Source organism: Miniopterus schreibersii (genome assembly GCF_964146895.1).
Source record: "Miniopterus schreibersii genome assembly, chromosome: 11".
In the NCBI taxonomy this organism is placed as follows: Eukaryota; Metazoa; Chordata; class Mammalia; order Chiroptera; family Miniopteridae; genus Miniopterus; species Miniopterus schreibersii.
The window spans coordinates 46561545-46575843 of record NC_138111.1 but is presented as its reverse complement, the minus strand read 5'-3'; positions in this window follow the sequence as shown (position 1 = coordinate 46575843).

The following is a 14299-nucleotide window of genomic DNA, read 5'->3' as shown; positions in this document are numbered from 1 at the left end:
GGTAAGAAAAAGCTAAAGGAGTTCATCACCACCAGACCAGCACTACAGGAAAAAGTTGAAGGGTTTTCTTTAAGAAGAAGCTAATGAACAGAAGAATCTGATGAACTAAATAGATCCAGAGACATTGACGCATGCAAGAGATGATCATATTTCAGAGGAAAGAGGGAAGGGGGGTGGAGGGTTTGGGAGAGATTAACCAAAGAAGTTTTATGCATATATGCATAACCCATGAACACAGTCAATAACGGGGTGAAGGCCTGGGAAGGGGGGTGGGAGAGAAGTGGAGTGGGTCAATTGGGGGGGAAAAATGGGACACCTGTAGCACTGTCAACAATAAAGATAAATTTAAAAAAAAAGAATTAAAAAAAAAAAAGAAAACAAGTATTTTAAACTCTAGATATTATGAACTATAGTTTAATTTTAGGAAATGCATTTATTCAGTAAAGAATTCTAACAAATTTATTATGCACGAGACCCTGTGCTCATCATTGCAGAGGATGCAAAGGAAATTAAAACATGAACACTTCCCTTAAAGAAACAATAGTCTGATAAGGGAATTGACTCAATACCTATAGTTTTGAATACCTTTAACTAGCTGGATCTCATTCTAGGTACCCAGTTAGGGTAAAGGCTATAGTGCTCTAACACAGGATATTCAAAAATACAATAGCTGAAACAAGATGTTCAGAGTGAATAGATGGCCTCTGTTCCATGAATCAACAAGGGACCCAGGGCTTAAGAGCCACATCTGTCACCTTGTCAGAATCTGGAATCTAGGACATGGAATCTGCATGGACAAAACAGAAAGGTACCATCATGTCCTGGTTCCACATGGAAGAATAAAGAAAGAGAAAAGAGAGACAATAGGCAGGATGCCCTATGGCCTGGGCCCAGAAGTGGCACATATTACGTCAGTTCACAGTCTGGTGGAAAGAATTGAGTTATGTGGCCATACCTTCTCACAAGGGACGATAGAAAACGTGGTCTCATATTGGGCCCAAGAGGACAGGGAGAATGGATTTTGGTGGAAAACTAGCAGTCTCTTCTCCAGTACTACACATGATTTATTTCACTTAATAATCACAACTACACAATGACATCATGATTTTTATTTTCACATTATATATGATGTGACTGAGGCTTAGAGAGGTTAAGCCACTGGTTCTAGGTCACATTAAGCCACTGACTAGAAGAAATGGAATTCAAACCATAACACACCTGACTTCCAGCCTGCGATGTAGCCACTGTGACAGGGAATTGCAGTGACATATTGCTTTCTCAACACTCTGAACACATGACTGGCTATAATATTGGGTAGAGTGTGGAAAGAAATCTTTTTTTAAATGTGAGAGTTAATAGGAATGATGTATACAGAAGTTCACAGAAGTTGTGAATCATGATAAGAGGCCAAAAATGTACCACCTGTCACCCACCTGCGGGGAGAGCCATTTACTTCACTACAGTTGTCTTCTGCAAGTCTTTTTATCCCTTTTTGTATCTTATTGGGGATAGTTTGGGGGTAATATTATTATAATTAAGTAGTTTCTAAATAAAAGGTGTTATTTGGCTAGAGCCAACAGAAACTGCAGTCAAGGCAGAGCTGGCTGTGAACACTAAGTTGAAAACTGTTGCTGAGCTGCTTGACAATAGAAAGCTTGGGGAGTTTTTGTTATTGTCATCTTGTTTCACAAGTACATTCTGATTTCTACAGCCTCTTCTATTCATATTTCAAATGTCTGTTGCCATGTACCAAAGCGAACAGATATGTGGTGCCTGCACAGGGAATCTTGGGCTGCCTGCCAGTCGGAAAGTGAAGACAGGCATAGTGGCTTTTTATTTCAAGAGTATTGGCCACTGTCTGAAGGGAACTCATGTGAATCTGCATGATTGGGAATAGAGAGAGAAAAAGAAAAGGGTGGGTTAGGGCATGCTGGAGGAAAGAAGCAGGAAAGCTTCATAAATAGCTGTTTAAAAATGCCAAAGTAAATACCAAAGAGCTAAAGAACCATTTCGGATAACTGAGATTTTTGTTGTTCTCTAAGATGAGAGTCCAGACTTGGTGATTTTTACTAGAAGCCCATCGCTTTCTGCTTGGAAATGACATCTGTGAGGCAGCTAGCATTCAGCACTGGAAGGAGCGATTAGCTTGGGCTCACTGCTCTGTCACATAACCTCACCCATGGCTGGCAAAACAGCCATCGGTGAAACAGTAGCAGCAACAGCAGCAGCCTCCCTGCCATCTCACTGAGGAAGGAGGGGTGGTGTTGGCTGATAAGTGACAGAAAGTTTGACATCTGGCCATTTATCATTTGAAAAACTCCAACAAAAGGAAATGCAGCAGACGTGCAATCCTAGGAAAATTCAGGTGAAATAAACCATCAAACCTCACCCTCCGTATTCCATAGACGCCCCCGGAGCAACAAGCCAGACACTACACGACACTGTGGTCTTCCCCTCCCCGCTGGAGTCCTCTGAACGTCCTCACGGCCATGACTCACTTCCATTGCGTCCCAGTAGGTAGATGCCTAGCCTTGCTTTTCTTTCCCACTGTCCGCTTTAAGGCTACAGCTCTACTTTAGGAGGCAGGAGAAACATTAGGCAGCAGCTTTTCTCAGATTATTCAGATTCATCAAAGCGTCTGCACACATTGAAAAATTTATCAGAAATCAAGATGGTGTCGAAACAAGGGGCACTTGCAGCTTTTGTTCCAGACTATCTTTTTAATAGCAAAGAGCCTTCTCCTTCTGGGACAGAAGGCGGGTTTGTTTACTGTCCAATATAATACAGATAACCTATCCCCATGGCACAGAGGCTGGGTAAGTCTATTTGCATCCTGTTATATAAGATTTGGATTTCCAATCCGCGGCTTCCTCAGCTGCGACCCAAACCCTTTGCATGTACCACATTTGTTCAGCTTTTCTGTATGGCTCCTGTGAGAGTGGGATGAAAAGGCGAACTGATGTCAATGGAGGTCATGTTGTGAGCTGTGCCACAGTAATAAAGCTCTTTGACTCAAGAGTCTTGTGTTTTCTGCTTGCATTCATGGAAAGTAGCAGGAAAACTTGCTAGGTGGCCAATAGGGTAAGACTACAAATCCTTTAGTCGTGACAACTATCTCTGTATTTTTGTCTATCGCTTAATCTCAACTTAATCCCAGAATTTAGTTGTGCCTTACTCCATCTATTCCTGATGTTTATACAAATCCTATTATAATATTTTTTAAAAGTCATTATTCAAATAAATGTCTTTCTCTTACTTGGCTTTGTGCTCTAAAACGAAGGCCCATGCCTTATTTATCTTTAAAACTTTAATTACTAGTATAAAATAGATGCTTAATAAATAAATCAAATTATAGTCTTTGAAAGAGCCAAATTGAGTCCTTCAGATATTAGTTGTTTTCTTGGCATGGTAAACCCTCCATCTGGTTCCTATTTATGGATGAAGTTGTAACATATTTTTGTCCAATCATACATTCAGCCATCATGACAGACTTGAGCACAACCACTCAAGCACTCTCAGTTTCATCTGGCGGTGGCAGCTCTACAAGAATGATCTACAGCTGAGAGGCACAAAGAGGCTATTGCAGTGATCCTGAGTGTTGGAAAATCCCAGCACAAACGTGCTGATGCACTGGTATTTCTCCAAATGTCTTTGCCTATATTCTAGAGAAAACACAGCCTGGGAATAAACTGCTCTTACTAGGACTATGGCATCTTTCCCAAGACTCAAATATCCCTACCATAGAGAAGATAAGGAGAGCACCATGGTTTCCAAGACTACTTGTGATTCCTCCATAACTTTTCTAAGACAGACAAACCCATTTATTCACCCTCCCATAGCTCTTGATTCTCTTCAGGACCCTCTCTTTGACCCCTGCTAATAAGTAGATTTGAATGACAGACGTTCAAGAGGGCAGTGGTGGTTCCCACTGTCCCCACCAATAAAATGTGGTGTCATTTTCTAAAAGGGTGCATTAAGTTAGAACAAATTTCTGTGGAAGGAGATTTATTGTTAGAGTGAAATAGAAACCTTTTCCTTTCTCAAGATCTTTTTTTTTTAAAGGGGAAAAAAATTCCCTCTATGCAAGCATAGTTTGATCATAACTATTGTATTTGGCACAATTCAAACTCATTTTACACCAAAGCGAAGAAATATATTTGAAACAGCTTGCTCATTCTCCCACCTCTCACTCTCAAGAAAAAGCAGAAGGTATAAAATTTTCAGATTCTACAATATCCTTTGGTAAAAAGAAACTGCACACATGTGTAAAACAGATCGTTACAGATGTATAAATAAATTTTATTAAAATGAAATCAAAGACTCTTCATAGCCTGTAAAAGGTATTGATACATACTGATGAAAGTATCTTTATTCCCATCTTTGAAAAGAGATTAAGATTATATTTTATTTAAACAGCTCCACCCAGATTACCATATTTTAAGAATAAATAATTCACTTTATTGCTTTCCTTCTTCCTTACCTCTCACTGATAACATGATGTGACTTAAAATAATTTAAGACACATCTTTCTAATACGAAAGAAGGGAAGAACAAATTAGCTTATAAACCTGTGCTTGACTTTTCAACTCAGCCACTTGTTGGTTTGGGACAAGTTTCATAAGTTATTTAGCCTCAGTTTCCTCATCTGTAAGATATAAAATATATAATGTCGACCTTAAAGGTTTTGTGAGGGTTACACAAGTAATATAAAAGTGTTTCCATAGTACTTGCTACATGCTAAGTGTTCAAAGATTAATACTAGTCACCATTTTGTGAGACCTACAACATGCCAGGCACAATGCCAAACACTTTACTATATAATAGCTTATTTAATAAAACAGGTATTATTGAAAGTCCTACTTTACTAATGAAGACAATGGGCTCAGAGAAACTACATAATATACCTAAGCCGTAGAACTAGAAAGTAATAGCACAAGGCTACAAGCCCAGCAAGATTTTCTGACTCTGGGTCCAGCATTCTTTCCAATAAATATAAACAACTGAACAGATATAAACTGGTTCCATTTCATGCTCCAGTCTAGCCACACATGAACTGCCACTTGCTATATCATAAACATGCCCTACAGTATCACATCTTTAAACATTTCATGAATAAGTTTTATTTGGGGGCTGGGATTTACAGGTCTCGCAGCCACCTTTGCTTCAGGGCAGAAGTTGAGATCAAGGGCACCTATAATAAGAGGAGATAACTACCCTTAGATCTGAGTTCAATAAAACATCAGATCCCCTAAGGAAACCCCTCATAAATAGCTGTCTTCCCTTGAGTCTTAGGAATTGTCCAAGGTGGACTTATTTTTCCCACTCCCAACCTTAACATTTTAAACTCTTTTTCCTACCCAGTCACATTCCTCCAAACACATTTCAAGCTTCTGAAATATAAGTGGTCTCTTCACAGTGGTCTTTTGGCTGGTGCATACGCTCTCCTAGAATCCTGTCCCTTACTCTGGGTCTGTATTTTCACTGATGTTTGTATCAAGGATCTGAACTCTAGCCTGATCTCGTCTATAACCTAGCGATAGTTTCCTATTTATAGTTTTGTGTGTATTAAAAAATTGTCTAAAGGATTTTTATAGTAAAAATAGTATCTATTTCTTGGAATTTTTTTAAATAATACAAATACAGGAGTGGAAGTTTGCTCTTTAATCTTATTCTATTTCTTGAAGGTGAGTACTATTAATAATTTAGTGTGTATCCTTCTAGAATTTTCTGTATATAAATATCTACCCAATTGTATATAAGTATGCATATGTATATATATGTAGTTATACATAGTATATGTACCACATATAGTTATACATATCAGATATAATATATTGCATACATATGTAATTTCTTTAAATAGATCATAGATTTTGTAAAAAGGCTTTTTTAATAAACAATATATCACAGACAGCTTTCCATGTCAGTACATATAGATATATCTAATTATTCTTTCATATTTTTTCATATTCTACTATATTAATGTTCTATATTTAACCAATTTCTTACTAATGGACATTCAGGTTGTTTCCAGTTTGGAAGCTATTATAACCAACACTGCAATAAATATCCTCATAAGTATTTGAGTACTTGTTAGAGTATTTTCATAGGATAAATTCTAGAAGTGGAATTTCTGAGTCAAAGGGTATTCACCCTCTTAACCATTGTATTTGAGGCTCCTTGTTTCCCAGCATATTCTCCAACATGGGATATAATCAAACTTCTTTTTTTGACAATCTGATAGGCATTAAAAATTTTAATTTACATTTCATCAACTATTAATGAAATTCAATATTATATTTCAATTCTATCTCTCCATGAAGCTCTACTGGTGATGCACCTTAATTCCACTCTAGGTCTTCTGCTGATGTCCCTGCCAACTTAACTAATCATTACCACAGTTAAATAGATGACACCTTGAGATCATCTACCATCCCCATCATTTTGTACCATCCCCATCACTTTGTTGAAGACACTGAAGACCAGAGATGTCAGGGACATGCCAGAGCTCAAGCTGATATATAGTGAAATTGAGGATGGTCAATGCAGTTACCTTCTTACTAGTTAACAGTTACTGTCTTGGGCAGATACTATGTTCTTATTCATTTTTATGTCCCTGTGTCTACCATAGTATAGTAAGTACAAAATAATTGTTTATTAAATAAATTAATTAAAAGAAAATCAGCTCTTTTGTTCTCTAGTGGTAAGAAGATGTATTAGTAGATGTCTCCAGTGATTTCAATATTAAAACAAAAAAACACTACTAGGCTTTTATTTATTTCCTGTAATAGAATATCCAAGCCATATTTGTGTGAATGTGAAAAAGGAATTACAAACAAAATGTTCAACAGACAAGATTATTTAACCAGGTAGGTAAATAACAATCACATACTAGTGTCACTTTTTTTTTTTTTTTTGCAAAGTCCTTAGATGTTGTGAGAACCAGGATCCAGCACCACAGGGAGAATCATTAGAGGAGAAGGGTCTGGTTAAATTATTTAAAGTAAGAAATGGTCAGTGTTAGATTTTTTTCTCAGAGGAATAAAGTGGAGGGGATCTAGCTACAAGCAAATGCAGGTAGTTGGGCTCTGGAAACAGCTGGAAATTGGGCCTGAGAACCTCCTTTCTGTTTTCTTCCCAGATCCCCACATAATCTACTACCCGCCCATCCTCCCACGGTCCGCACCGATCCACCATCACACCATTCTCCTCATTCTAAGGGAACATCGACTGTACTCATTTTCCTGTCCGTAGAACGAGAGGATGGGAGGATTCTGCCTGCCGCACAGGCACAGCAGGGAGAAGCCCAAAGTGACTGGTGAAAAACACAAGGCAGGCAGACATGGCAGAGGCTCAGCCTCACAAGCTGCTTGGGTATGAGAGTAGTAACAGTAAGACGACAATTTGGCACTGTTTTAAATAAGAATATGGTCCGAAAAGTTTGAGTATACTTTGTTGATTTGAAAATGATCATCTTTGGTACATCTTAAGACATAGAGTTAAGATTTCAGATTTTTTAAAACATCAAATAATGGTAATATATCAACATAAATATCAGTACTTAGTCTCTTAAAATAATTCAGTATGTCAAAATAGCAAAAATCAGTATTAAAATCACAAAATGTCTACTGATTTGGGGGGAATAAATCAACCTCAATCTTTATAAATTACTCTATTAAAGGGGCTACCTAAGCATTATGTAAGCTTATTCAGTTCCTAAGTACACAGGCTGTTTCCATACCCATGAGAACTCTGCCCTATTTCTTAGCTTACATTCCTTTACAACTGATAAAGGAGCCCTCCTCCCCTCCCCCCTCCCCTCCCTCCCTTCCCTTCCTTCTCCCCCTCTCCCTCCCTCCTCCCCTCCCCTTCCTCCTCCCCTCCCCCTCCCCCTTCCTCCCTTCCCTTCCTTCTCCCCCTCTCCCTCCCTCCTCTCCTCCCCTTCCTCCTCCCCTCCCCCTCCCCCTTCCTCCCTTCCCTTCCTTCTCCCCCTCTCCCTCCTTCCTCCCCTCCCCTTCCTCCTCCCCCGCCCCTTCCTCCTCCCCCTCCCTTTTCCTCCTCCCCCTCCTCCTCCCCCTCCCTCTTCCTCTTCCCCTTTCCATACTCTTTCGCATTTCATATCCCATTAAATCTGTATTTTCATTCTCTCTCTTTTTTTTGGTTTTTAATGAAGTCAGTCCATCTCCTTTCCAGTTAATTTTTTAAATAGAATTTCACTGCCTGCTGTTGCCTACAGGCAAAATCCTTGTCACCCACGGGAAATGAGTGAGTTGAATATCTCAGACAAATAAATATAAACAGTTAAACTTCTGACACATTCTGATTTTGAATTACTAACATATTTGCTCTGATACACCCTTGATTAGGCCGAGTTGAGCTTAGGGACCTACACCTGTGGCCCAGCAGAGTAGAAATGCAATGACGGTTCTATAAGATAAGCGTTAGAGCTGCCAAGGGCTGTTCCTTCATTTCCCTTTCCTCAAATTACGTCTTACTCATCATGGGGCCTAAAAACATTTACTACTTATTTTTGTAAATTTTATTAAAACTAATTTTTATTCATATTGCAAACATAATCACAAACAGTGGCAATAGTATTTTAAATTCAAAGTATCCATTTCATCACCCAGATTCAACAACTATTAACTTGTGACAAACTTGTTTCACTATACTCTTACTCACTACTCCCTCAATTATTTTAAAGCAAATCCTAGGTATCATATCATTTCAAATCAAAAAGCTATTTCATCATGTATCCTTAAAATGTGATATTGCTTTAGAAAGCATAAAAGATATAATTACAGCTAGTTCTTTAATATTATCAAATATCCAGAGAGTGCTCACATATCCTTGAGTGTCTTACAAATTTTTTAAACAGATAATTCACTTAAATCAGGATCCAAATAAAGTCCATACAGTAAGATGGCCGGTATGTCTTTTAAAGCCTTCTCTCCTTTTGTTTTTGTTTCTTGCATTTACTTTTGTTGCTGTTGCAGACACTCGGTAGTTTATCCCATAGAGTTTTCTAAAGTCTATTATACTAATTACATTCCTGTGATGTCATTTATAGAGTTCCTTTGTCACCTGTGCTTTGCATAAATCGGTAGGTATACCTAAATGCTTGATCAGATTCAAGTTAATTTTTTCTTTTCTGGGCAAATTTCTTACACAGGTAATACAGTATATTTCTGTTAGAATGTACATGGTTGTCTCTTTTTTTTTTATGTTATCAACTATTGATGATTATTAAAATAGACCCATTAATTTATTAGAGGAGTGAAAATAGCTTCATCTCCTACCTCAGACCATCAGAAACTCTAGCCATGGCTTACTTCCTGGCCCTCTATTTAGAATTCCTAAATTCTAACTGAAATTTCCTCTCTCCCTCATAAACTGTAACCCAGCTTTCAGAACAATGAAGACTTTTCCAGGTGACCTCAAGAAGCTGATAACCCAATTACCTTTTCATATATGTATCTCCTGTAATATCTAACCTGGTCTTTGCACATATTTGATACAAGTAAAAGTTAATTACGGAATAACCTGCATGCTATTGACTAAGAGCAACAGAAGTCAGAGAAAGATTAAATAAATGTGGCCTGTGGAAGTCAGAGAAAATATCTTCCTGGAAGATGTGGAACTTGACCTAGAATCTTATATAAATAAGAGGTTATCTCTTTTAAAGCCTATTTACATATTTACATATTCCAACAGTTAGCAATACTCATTCTCTTGCCAAGCTCATTCAGAGTCATACCAATTTCCTAAAGTATATCCTTAGGAAGAATAAGTAGAACTCATCCATAACCTCTGTCTCTCTCCCCCGTATATAGCACATACATTTAAAAAATATATATCTTTATTATTTCAGAGAGAGGAAGGGAAAGGGGGAGAGAGAGGTAGAAATATCATTGATGAGAGAGTCACTGATCGGCTGCCTCCTGCACGCCCCCTGCTGGGGATCGAGCCCGAAACCCGGGCTTGTGCCCTGACGGGGAATTTAACCATGATCTCCTTGTTCACAGGTTGACACTCAACCACTGAGCCATGCAGGCCGGGCTACCAAATACATTTTTAAGAGACAGGATTCAATAATTTAGAAAGGTATTTTGTGAAAAATATTCATCATGGTTTTGGAAGTCAAAATTTTCAATTATTTGGACTTTACTGAAATATGCATTCATCCAGTCCAAATGGGGTTTCTCCTCAATGAAAATACATATGGGGCATCCAGTGTGATCACCAAAAACATTAAGTAACTTACATTAGTAATATTAACATTGTTGACTTTTTTTTTTACTGTTCTCTAAAATGTTTCTAAAGGGAATTAGATAAAGTACAACATCTGGAAAGTACATTGAATGTGTTTATTACTTATTGTTGTAATAAAAGCAAGCTGAAGTTCCACCTCCATAATTAATGCTTTACGCTCTTATTTATTCTTTTGATGATTACAGCCCTGGGTAAAATTTAGAAACATTAAAAAAAACTTAAATTTCAGGTAGAAGCATTATTATTCTACTCCTGAGTAAAGGAAAGCACTGTGAGTCATTGCGATCAAATGGGAAACTGCCTTATGGTAAATAATGCTTCCCTTTATTGCTGGTATAAAATTCCCAGCTCTTTGAGTAACATAGGAGGCATTGCAAGTGGTTTTCTGTGAGAAGAAATAAGACCAAATGGTCAATGTGATGACCAGAGCATAACCGAGGCTCAGAATCAAGCAGGAATTCTCACATCCTAGCTTTTATGGCCAGGCTGCCCAAAGATGTTACACTTACCCGGCCGGGCGTGGCTCAGCGGTTGAGCGTCGACCTAGGATCCAGGCGTTCAGGGTTCGATTCCCGCTCAGGGCACATGCCTGGGTTCTGGGCTCGATCAATGACTCTCTCATCATTGATATTTCTGTCTCTCTCCCTCTCCTTCCCTCTCCCTGAAATCAATAAAGGCATATTTTTTTTAAAAATTAATTAATTAAAAAAAAAAAAAAAAGATGTTACACTTGAAGGGGGTAAGTCGGGAAGGAGGGTATAGCCGAAGACTTTCAGCTTGGTGTTCTCCCTCTTGAGGAAATGATGCTGACTTTCAGAGCTGTTTGTTGTACTCTTTGATTAAACACCCAAAATGCTTCTCTGAATTGTACAGGCTTATTAAATATCTACAGCGGAGTAAAGCACTCTCTAAGATAATTCTGTTTTCAAGAAGGGCGAAGCTGAGTGTGGCAAGATCCTTGGTCAGTGCTTTGACAGTGCTTATCTAACTTACTCCGAGAAACACCAAGGGGTCTCAACAGCATTTCACTTTTAAAAGCTAATATATTAATTTTTTTGTTCATTCATTCATTCAACAAAAGTATTTTGAATGCCCACTATGCCCACCCACAGGGTGCTGGAAGATTTAAATATCCTACTTCTTATTTTTGCTAGTTTATCCACATGCTGCTCTGAAAAAAGGCCAACAGAAATGCTTATCGCTTATCCGTCACTCAATACGTGCCTCTTCCAGGGAGCTTTCCCTCATCTCAACTAGAAATCGTATCTCTTCTGTATACCATATGGGCTGGTATTTTATTTCATTTAGTTTCTTATCTTTCATTTAGTCCATAAGCTCCTGGAGAGCAGGAGCCCTAACTCTATGCTCCTGTTCATTCATTTCTTCATTCATTCATTCAACTGGAAAGATACTGAGCCGGGCATTATAAAGATAATAAGGCATAATTATTGTGCAATGTAAAGACAGGTAAGACACAGCTACCATCTTTGTACCTATGTCAATTTTATCTTTTTTAGTTTAACTGATAAAATAACACATGTAAGTAATAACCTTGACATAATTCCTACAAATTTATTTCACATCTAAAAATGTGTTAACTTGGGCTAAAAACTTTTCCCAGCATTCCTGGCCCTGTTTCTTTATATACCTCACATAACTTAACACAATGTCAATGACAAAGTATGGACTAAGTAAATATGTGTTGGATGAATATTTGTTAAAAGAACTTTTTTTAAATGATTTCATTGGTAGGCCCACCAAATTTCCCATTTTGTTCATGCATCTCATAAAGCTACCCACTGTGATGCCTTATTATATGTGCATTTTCAGATTCAGGTGGCTCATAACTAATATAAGGAGACAGAAATCTTAATGAAACTATGAGGTGGCAATGTATAGTGATAAAAACATTGAGACACTGAGCTTCAAGTCAGAGAATCTTCTCTGGGCTTCAGTTCCTCCTAGTTGTGTGAATTGAGTCTTAACCTCTGACTCTGGGTCTACGTTTCCTTATTTGTAAAATGGAGATAATAATGGCCATCCAACACTGATGTTGTGAGGCACAAATGAAAGAATGTGTTTGAAAGCCCTTGGAAAACTCCAAAGCACTTTTAAAATGATACTGTGAGTGCATAGGCTGCTAATGGCCAGTAAAGGGTAGCAATTATTGCTATGCCTTGCCAGCCTGACCTATTACTGACACCTTAACAATTTAGAAAAGTCACATTTTGTTCCTGAATTTCAGTCTTTCCAACCACAACCCAAAAAGAAGCCTTATACAAGTAAAGGCTCAGTGAAATTTAGCATTCGATAATCCTAACAGTAGTTGTAAAATCATCGGAAATCTTTATATTAAAGGTAATAGGCAAAAATACCCTTGCTAGTCACACATTAATTAGTAGCTTTTGATTTCAGAATGTTTTTTTTATGTGCAGGGCAGTGTGCAAAGCACTTTATAGACATATCTTAGCACTGTACATGGATAGAAACCTCAAACTGCAGTCAAAGATGTCAAGTGACTAGGGCTGCACCACAGTGTAGAGTCTGAAGACCTGGATTCAAGGCTAGTCTTTATGCCTTAAATTAAGTGATCTCTAGTTTCTCACAGATTAAAAAAAGTTGGGCTAGTGTTAGCCTCTGCCACATAGGTTGTTGTGAGGATTGAATTTACTAATTCATGCAGAGCACAGGCAGAGTATCTGGCTCAATATTAGGTATTAGTTTTTGGGTTTTTTTTCATCTCATCCACCTCTAGCAAATTACCTCAGGCAAAACTACCTAACCCGTCCAAACCTCGATTTCCATACCTGTAAAATGGGGGTAATAATAATGCTTTTGTCACTGTACAATTGTGAACGTTAAATTAGATAATGTATAATCTGGAAAACACTATAAACATTTTAACTCATATTATCACCTCATATTCTTTCTCTCCTGTCACTTTATTCTTCATAAAAACCACAGAAAACTACCAGGATATGCTTTCTGGAAGGAAATTCTGGAATAAATTAAAATTCCAAGAAAACCGTGCATTTTATCACCAAGAGCAGTTTTCTCCCTTGGCCTATGTATGCTTCACATCAATGGCAGCCCCAGAGCCATCTAACTTGACAATACGATGCCGTGTGAACTAATGTCAGCAATCTTTAAGATGCAGTGTGCTGAGGACTCACAGGGCCCATCTCCTCTTCTGCTGATCCACTGGATAGCAAAGAACAGCATTCCCACATGTTCACCCATGCTACACAAATGATTACAAGAGGGATCAATACGAGCTCCTTCCTCATGACAGTAATAAGGAGCAAAGGAGTCGAGAGGCATCCTGTTAAAGTGAGTAAGTGTTATGGGAAGAACTGAAAAAATTAAATCATTTTTTGCTCCCACCTCTAAAGGTCTGGGCTCACTGACATGTACTTAAACAGCTTTTCTTTCTCAGCTGTGTACACACATTAGACTTACCTAAGTTAAGAAGATTCAAGACATTATGAAGTGCTATTTCTTGAAAAGAAACCAAGCTATGTATTCCTCATCTAATCAATACCAGTATCCAGACCAAAGGAAATGCACTGTTTAACAGTCCGTATGCTGCTCATTGAATTCAAGAAACATAACATTAGTATCAGGTTCTAAGAGTGGTTGATCCTGTGAGAACAGAATTTACTTAAACGTCACTTTGAATGGCATTTTGATTTTCAGTTCTGGTTGAATAGGATACTGCAAGGAATCAAGGCCAGTAGACTGAAGCAATGTGGACATACAGAGTATAATAGCTGCCATTTTGCATGACATGAACATCCTACATACATATATACACACAATCATATTAAGGAATCTGTGGGAAATTATTATAGTAATTTTTTTAGTATACCCTAATTCTTAAACCCATTAAACTCACTATTTTTCCAATTCTAATTACATAAACCATCTGTTAATATTAAGACAGCCATATGAAAAATGTATGTAACAGCACTCTTTAACTGCTAAACACTGCGCCTCTTCACCCTGCCCTAGGATGACGGAGTCAGTG